Below are 8,167 nucleotides of genomic sequence, written 5' to 3'. Positions count from 1 at the left end.
CAAGGCGGTGCCGTGCGGGCTCCCTCGGAGAGGGCGAGGGGCGCAGGAGGAGCCGGGCGAGCAGGGTCCTGAGGTCTTGCCGTGCCTGTCTACCCAGCTGGGGCCTTGAGGGAACTTACAAATTCTGGTTCGGAACTGAAACCACCCACTACAGGCAGCGATCAGCAAGGAAGGTTTATTTTTCATGCTCTCAGTGGTCCCTGGGAAGTCGGGTTTGAGATTCAGCTCTCATCTGCAGAATCACTGTGGGCCGGGCCCTTGCCACTTGGAGTTCTCTCGAGTCGTTCTTAATTTACTGCTAACAGTTATTAAAAACAGCTGGATGTGGTGGCGTGCGTCTGTATCCCAGCACTCTGATGGCTGAGGCAGGAAGATGGCGAGCTTAAGCTCAGCAGGCACAATTTAGGGGCTTAGTGAGACTCTGTCTTAAAACAAAAAATAAACGGCTGGGAGGGGAGCTCAGTGCGAAGTCCCCGAGTTCAATTCCTAGGGCCGGTGGGGTGGGACGTCGTTAAAACGTCCTGAGGACTCTTCGCCAGTACCTGAGCCCGATATGTCATTCCTATTTTATAGGTGAGCGGATGGAAAGTAGGCGGGTTAGGCCACTGAACCGAGGTCAGTAACCGAGCCCGGTCCGCGGCCCGGAGCTCACAGTCAGCATTGCCCTGCGGCGGAGTCACCGGCTGCCTTTGCACGGAGCACGGAGCCCGGGTCCGTCTCCCTCCCCGCCCGCTGCTGCCTCCCTCAGCCCCAGCTTCCGGACCCCACGGACCCGCACGGTGCACAGGTCCGGCTGGGAGTGCGTCTGTGGGGCGCAGTTCCAGAATCGCAGGCCCGCGTTAGGGAGACAGACGGAGACGTTCCGGAGGGCGCCAGGAGAACGTCCGGCCGTGGACCAGCACGGAGCCCGGGTCCGTCTCCCTCCCCGCCCGCTGCTGCCTCCCTCAGCCCCAGCTTCCGGACCCCACGGACCCGCACGGTGCACAGGTCCGGCTGGGAGTGCGTCTGTGGGGCGCAGTTCCAGAATCGCAGGCCCGCGTTAGGGAGACAGACGGAGACGTTCCGGAGGGCGCCAGGAGAACGTCCGGCCGTGGACCATGGGCTGGGAAGGCCAAGGCTCGCAGCGGTTAAAACCAACCCCGTCTCCTCCTCCACCGAGATTCGGACGGCAGAAACCAGACACCCAAGGTGGCACGCAAAGGGGACAAGCCTCGCCCTCCCCGAAGGACCAAGAAGAAAGGCAAGTTTCTAAGAGAATGGAGAATCCTCTCCATGGGAAAAAGCTGAGTTTAACCCAGCATTTGGCTGGGCGTCTGGAGGGTGGCTCCCACGCACGGATCTAAGAGAACCTGGGAGACGCAGAACAACCAGCTGTCCTCGATCTGGGGCCTCCGGCCTTGGAGCTGCTGCCAGGGAGCAGGGCGCAGCTCAGGAAACCGCCGCCCTCCCCGTGGCACAGACCATGTGGGCAGAATGTGGGGGCTGAGGGTCCCCTTCCCGCTCCCCCGCCAGCTTTCCTTCCCTTCTTCCACAGTTCAAACTCACTCAAGAAAGTGAACAGGCTGGGGGTGAGCTCCAGTCTTGACTCTTGTGCTTTCTGAACGAGTTATTTAACCTCTCGGAGCCTCCTTTTCCTCATCTGATAAATGGGGATAAACACGTTGCCTCATCCCGTCGGTTGCTGTGAGGACTCAGTTGATACCAGTGAAAAGTGCTTAGCATAGTGCAGGAGCTGGCAGAGGTAGATTTGCTGTTTTTGTGGCCCCTGAATGATGGTTTTTTTTTTTAATTGTTAGGAAAGAAAAAAAAAATCGAAAGGATAGTGCAGTGGTACCTCAGTTCGAGAACTTGTTTCCGTGATTCTGCTTGCAAACTGAATTGGACGGGAACTGAAGAAAATTTCCCCATAAGGTAAACATCGAACCTAACCACTGGATTTGATTCGGTTCAATGTTGACCTTATGGGGAAAGTTCCCGTCCAATTCAGTTTGTGACCAGAATCATGGCAAGAATTAAGTTCGTGAACCGAGGTACCACTGTATTTCGTGACATGTGAAACGTGAACTGATAAACATGTTCACTACATAGACTTGTAGGGAGAAGGCTTGCTGACTCCTGGTGTGTCTGACAATGAGTGGTCAGCGATATGTATGCCTGGTTACTATAATTACTGTTGTTACTGTGGCCCCTTTGGCTCGGCCTTTCAAATGACTACTCATGGCTTAATGGAAAGATTGTAAACCTCAAGGGCACACAAAGGTTTCTGGGGATCTCTTGACTTCTAAAATTGCTATGTGAAGTCCTGTGTGTGGTCTCTTCTGAGGAAAGGGCCACATATAGTCATCTGGTTTAAAGGAGTGTCCTCTAGTAAGTAAAGAGGTGTAGATTTTATGTCTTCTTTGCCCCAGGCAAATTGATCTGTACTTTCTCCTGGGTACCTGGAGGCAACATCCGGGATGATCATCTTTGGGGGACCCCCCTACTGTCGCTCTGTGGTGGGAGGGGCCTAGCTCTGAGCTGCCCGGCTCGGTCCGGGTCCAGGCCCTTCCCTCCACCTGTCTGGAGCCCTTCTCTGAGCCTTGGTTCCCTTACTGAGTTGTTGCAAAGATGGATTCAGCGACATTGGCCCAGTGCTTGGCACACAATAGGTGCCGCAGAAATGAGAGCTGTTATTACTATTGTTGTCAGCCTTACCTATTCAAAAGCATTCCTCAGCTCACTCAGGCCCATAAAAAAGCTGCCTTAGCCAGGTGTGGTGGCACACACCTGTAATTCCAGCACTCTGGGAGGCTGAGGCAAGAGGATTGTAAGTTCAAGCCCAGACTGGGTTATTGTCTTAATTATTTTCCTCGCTGCTGGGACAGAATACCTGACACCCACAAGTTAAAGGAGGAAAGGTTTATTTTGTTGTTTTTTCCATTAAGTTTCTTGGTACATTTTAGGTACACGGTACAGTTACATTCATGGTTGGGATCTTGTACCTTTACATAATGTATCTTGGTTTTTATTTTTTCCCCGGTTCCCCTGCCCTCCCTTCATCCCCTCCACCTTTCCCTATTTACAAAGACTTTGTTTCCATTTTTTCCTTTCCTCATGAATTTTTCTTTTCCCTTATTTCCCTTCCCCTACCCTTCCCACTTCCCCTGCTCCTTTAGACCTTTTCTTCCCGTTTCAATTATCAATTATACATTTCAATCTTTATTTACACTTGTAGTTGGAAAGGTTTATTTTAGCACAGTTTGTAGAGACTTCAGTCCGTAGTCTGCTGGTTCCGAGGCAGGGCAGCCTGGCAGAGGAGTGCACGGAGGAGAAACAGTCCAGGTGTGGAGGCAGCCGGCCCTCGCTCTTTCCCTTTTTATTCTATCCAGCCTACAAGCCTATTGGTTGACGCCATCCGCAGCCAGGGTGGGTCTTCCCTCTGCAGCAAATCCATCGTCCACATCCAGAACCGTGCTAACACAATCACTGGGCCAATCCATATCACACCCATGATTCAGTCCCCTCCCCGAAGTCCCACCGGTGAGCCCATGAGACTTTGGGGTTGTGACAGTCGATTGCGCCAACTTGAATAAGAGAAGCTCCACTCCGCTGGCTCAGCAATTCTACACCGGTGGCCGTCACCTGGCTGTTATAAGGGAGAAGCAAAGGACGGAGCTGCTTCTGTTTCTTCCGAGAGGCTCCAGTCTTCGCCTTCGCCTTGGACGTCATCTCCTGGCTTCTGGCGCAGACTCTTCGGCTTCAAACTCTTCACCCTCCGTCGCAGCCCCACGGCCTCCTGATATGGACTCGCGTGGGACCCTGCAGCGAGCTCGACCTTCGACGGAATCCTTGGGTCTCCATGTGCACACAGACCCTCCGCGTTCTCCCACGTCCTGCTCCGTAGGCGGCCATTGTAAGCCAATCTTGTAATTTTTTTTTTTTTTTTTTTTTTTGGTACCGGGGATTGAACTCGGGTCCTTGCGCTTGCGAGGCAGGCCACCCAACCGCTGAGCTAAATCCCCGGCCCTGTAAATTCTTATATATTTGTATATCTTGTATTATATCTGTTTCTCTAGTAAACATTAACTGACACAGGGGCACATCTAGATATTAGCCCTTGTCCCTGTCTAAACAAGGCCACTGCACATATAAAAACATAACTGGGGACCTGCTACTTTGTGTATTTATCATGTTTAGTCAAATAGAAAAATAAAAGACTTGGAATGTAGTTCAGTGGAAAGGCCCTGGGCTCAAATCCCAGTACAAAAAAAAAAAAAAAAAAAAAAAGCTGGGTGCAGTGGCCCACACCTATAATCCCAGCCACCCGAGAGACCGAGGCAAGAGGATCACAACTTTGAGCCAGCGTGGACAACTTAGTGAGACCTCCTCCCAAAAAGAAAAAGGGGACAGGGTGTGGTTCAGTGGCAGACACTTTCCTAGCATGCACAGCCCTGGTTTCCATCCTCTACTGCAAAAAGTGGGAAAGAAAAGCAAACTGCCCCGTATTGGATTAAACAAGAGATTTGAATTTCCCTTGCATATTCCTCATCTATATTTTTGGTACCAGTGACTAACACAAGTTAACTAAACATGACAAATCCAGAGTCCAAGAGGCTGTCTGCACTTTTACACATGCACGCCCAGTGGGGAGAGGAGATTGCTATGTGATTCTCAGGCTACCCTTTACAGCCTTTTCCCTCCTCACAGGGAGAAGAGGCCTTGGTGACCTCACAGAGGGTGACACTGGTGCTACCCTGGTACTGGCTGCTGGGGATGGGCCTCGGGGACGTTGGACAATGTGAGGACAAGGTCAGTGGTCCCGAGCCGGGCATGACGGCACACTCCTGGACCCCAGCACTCAGGAGGCTGAGGCAGGCGGGTCGCTGTGAGTTCGAGGCCAGCCTGGGCTACACACATGAGTTCAAGACAAGTCTGGACTACAGAGTGAGACCCTGTCGCAAAACAAAACCACCCAAAAGGTCAGTGGTCCCTGAAGTCCACTCGAATGGGTTGGGATGGTCTCTTCCTGGCACCATTGTCCCATAACCCAAAGGGGATTCTTTTGACGGAATGGCTGAATGTTCTGGCCACATTTATTTATTTTTCTGTTGCCGCCCAATTTGTCTCTAAGAAATTCACCAGCAAGGCCACCCTGTTTGTTTTCCACCAGCCATTTCCTGCCATTAAAAATATTTTCCTTCATGGAAGGCAAGAGCTTCTGGGAAAGAGAAGGAAGGCTGAGTGAAGATAAACACCCAAGTGAAGGCAGACACTGAAAGTGCCCGATGTCCTACTGTACACAGGGTGGTGGCACTGTAGGGGCTGGGTGGAGAGCACCCATCTCACGCCCAGGTGATGGCCCTTGCAGAGAAGCACCAGGTAACTGCCGTGTTGCACACGCATCCCCTGCCACACCCGTCTGCCCTGTGACAGATCTCTGGGCAGCGTTTGCAGCTGAGTAACAAACATACCTGCATGGGCTAAGGAGGTGGAGGTTGGGACTTCACTTGGACAGCGGCGTGTGCAAAATTCACTGCAAAGGAGAGGGCTGTGGCCAGATTTCTCAGATAAATGGAAGCACTGGTCAGACCCGGCTGGGCACTGGAATTATCTGCGTAGCTTCCCAGGAGGCCAGTGTGGCAGCTCCGGGTCAGGCCCGGGCACTCATTTTGAGCGAGCACACAGGGATCCCTGGGAACCACACTTGGTGAAACATGTCTGTGTCAGAGGTGGTGGGGTTCTTCGGCTGGACTGGCCCAGGTGCCCCTTTCTCCAAACCCCTGCATACCTAGTAAGCCTGGCTGGACTTAGGAGAAACTGGGCCTTAAAGAACTAGCAGTCTGCGCGTGCCTGAACCGGCCAGGTCAGAGACTACGCCCAGGGACCCTTGGCTTCGGGGAAGCACCTTCCCGCCGGCCGGGTCCTGCCCAGGCGCCCCTCACCTGTGCTCTGCAGCCTCCCGGGTCGTCCCGGATACGGACCCTCGGCATCTTCCCGTGACGGCGCTCTTTCCACGCGACCCTTGTGTGGTCCTAGGCCCTCCGTCCATCTGCCTTGGAGGCTCATCGGGCCTCCCGTCACGCCTGGTGCTTCTGTGCTCTTCTTAAGGAGCAGCCCCTCTCCCCTTCCAGGCTCCAGGTCAGAAGACCCGAGTGTCCTCTGACTTCACCGTCCTTGAGTGAACGGGCCAGCGGCCGCTGATTAAAGAGGATCCTGGGAAATCGCTCCCGCGGTGCCTGCATCACCAGCGCAGGCCCCGCAACTGCCCCATTCGGTCAGATGAGAAAGCAGGCACACGTGGCTGGCGAGTCCTCCGCGGCAGTGTGGCCCATTTCTGTGCCCCTGGCGGCCCTTGGCTGGACTGCGTAGCCCTGAGCCTCCTGACTGGTCTCCTCCAATATGGTTCACTGAGTACACGGAGGAAACTTTTCTAACCTGGACTCTGTGTCACTCCTGCACCACAGCCCTTCAAAGTCCTCGTCCCCTCTCACAGGTCTGAAGCTAATGCAGGGGGATCTGAACCCCAGCAGCCTGCCCACTCCCTCACAGCTCATAGGGGCAGTGGCACCCACTGGAAATGGATGTTAGGCCGTAAACAGTGCCCAGGTAGAGGGCCTGGTGCATGGTGGGCAACACGCACCTGCAGGCCCTGTGAATATTACAAAAAGCAAAAGGTGACGCTGGGCATGGTGACCTGTGCCTGTGGTCAGAAGGCCGAGGCAGGAGGATCGTTTGAGACCAGCCTAGGAAGCACAGCATGATCCCTCGTGTGTGGGGAGAAAGAGCAAGGCCGGTTCCTCTGGGGTGATCACATGTGTGTGTGTCCTCTCTAACCTTCACAGGCCCCAGCGGCACCGACTACGATTCCCAGGTGGGCGACCTGAGACTGAGCGTGCTGGCTCACAGCCAGGGTGAACCTGGGCACCTCCATGCCAGGCCGTGGGCAGGGCAGCGCGCAGACCAGAAAGCCTTGTGCTCGGCTCTCCCCTGACATCAGCCGTGATGAACGCCCCGGTCAGACCCGAGGACACCCGGGACGCATCTGGGCGAGGGCGAGCCAGTGCTGAGGCCTGGCACACGGGAGGGCCCAGAACCTCCGACTCCTTGCTTCCCTGCTGGGCCATGGGCTCTGGAGGAGCTCCCCCAAACAAAAGCCTGGGACCCACCGCTGTTTCTACAACAATGAGAGTATTTATTTTCTCCAGACAGTAAAAATAACATTTTTCTCTTCTGTAAAAGTTAAGTACCATTACATTCCATTTTCTTAAATAACAAACCCTAAAAATATATATTAAATTGTATACAGTGCATCACACTTCATTTTATACTTTAAAATACATGATGTTTCTATTTCGTTTTCAAAGTTGCATATTAAAGAGCATATTTACAAATAAAGCCTTGACATCCAGAGTCAAAATCCCGGCTGGGGAGAGGCTTTGGATGTGGGAAGCCCCGGGCACCGTGTGAACTCCAGGGATGGCAGCCACCGCACAGGTCGGAGAGGGACCTCCGAGGACCCTTCTCTTCTGACGCAGGAGACCGTCTCTCACTGCCTCCTCAGCCTGCCCAGTCTCCGCCTCAGCGCATGAGTGCGCTCAACCCCTGCTCGGCAGACAGGAGCCCGCGCCACGGCCCCCGGGGGTCTGTTGCCCCTGAGCTGTCAGCCTGAGAGGGGCAAGCTGAGGCTGAAGGTTTGAAAACATCCCACACCAGGGCAGCTAAGCCGAGACCTGGCCAGGAGGTAGAACAGGGAGGGAGGTAAACAAAGACACCAGGAGAAACAATCAAAGGGTTAAATTCCCAAGGTAGTGAGGAAGGCCAGCGCCCAACACCAAACAGGAGATCTGAAACCCAAGGGGCCCTAGTGACTGAGCGGTGGGCAGGGGTCTCCAAGGCTGTCCACTTCTAAGTGCTTGTGAAGATTAAGTGCACAGTGCCCACGGGAGCTGGGTCATGGCCTGCTGCGTGCCCTGTTGGTCAGACCAGCAGCCAGATCCTGATCCATATCCCAAGTGGGGTCAGGCAGGCTCCTGGCTGGCTGCCTGGGGTGTGGCGGTGGCTTTAGGCCCAGGCACGCCCCACGGGTTCAACCTGAGGGCCAGGACAGCTGTACCAGGGAGCGCTTTGATCTTTGAGGGCCGCTGGCTTAGAAGTCTGGAGCCAGAGCCCTCAACCCAGTGCTGACCGA

General features: G+C 54.2%; 1 long non-coding RNA gene across 1 annotated transcript; it reads left to right on the top strand.

The window, feature by feature from the left end:
- The first annotated feature begins 3,171 nt into the window (after positions 1-3,171).
- Positions 3,172-7,245, top strand: LOC117285689. The gene is made up of 3 exons (XR_004516751.1): positions 3,172-3,892; positions 4,687-4,958; positions 6,822-7,245. It is a non-coding gene; the product is annotated as an uncharacterized LOC117285689 (long non-coding RNA).
- Positions 7,246-8,167: the final 922 nt, after the last annotated feature.

The sequence above is a fragment of the Fukomys damarensis genome, unplaced genomic scaffold, assembly GCF_012274545.1.
Source record: "Fukomys damarensis isolate Sample0158 unplaced genomic scaffold, DMR_v1.0_HiC HiC_scaffold_12, whole genome shotgun sequence".
Classification (NCBI taxonomy): domain Eukaryota; kingdom Metazoa; phylum Chordata; class Mammalia; order Rodentia; family Bathyergidae; genus Fukomys; species Fukomys damarensis.
Note: the sequence above shows the minus strand (reverse complement) of the source record. Positions and strands in the feature narration are given on the sequence as shown.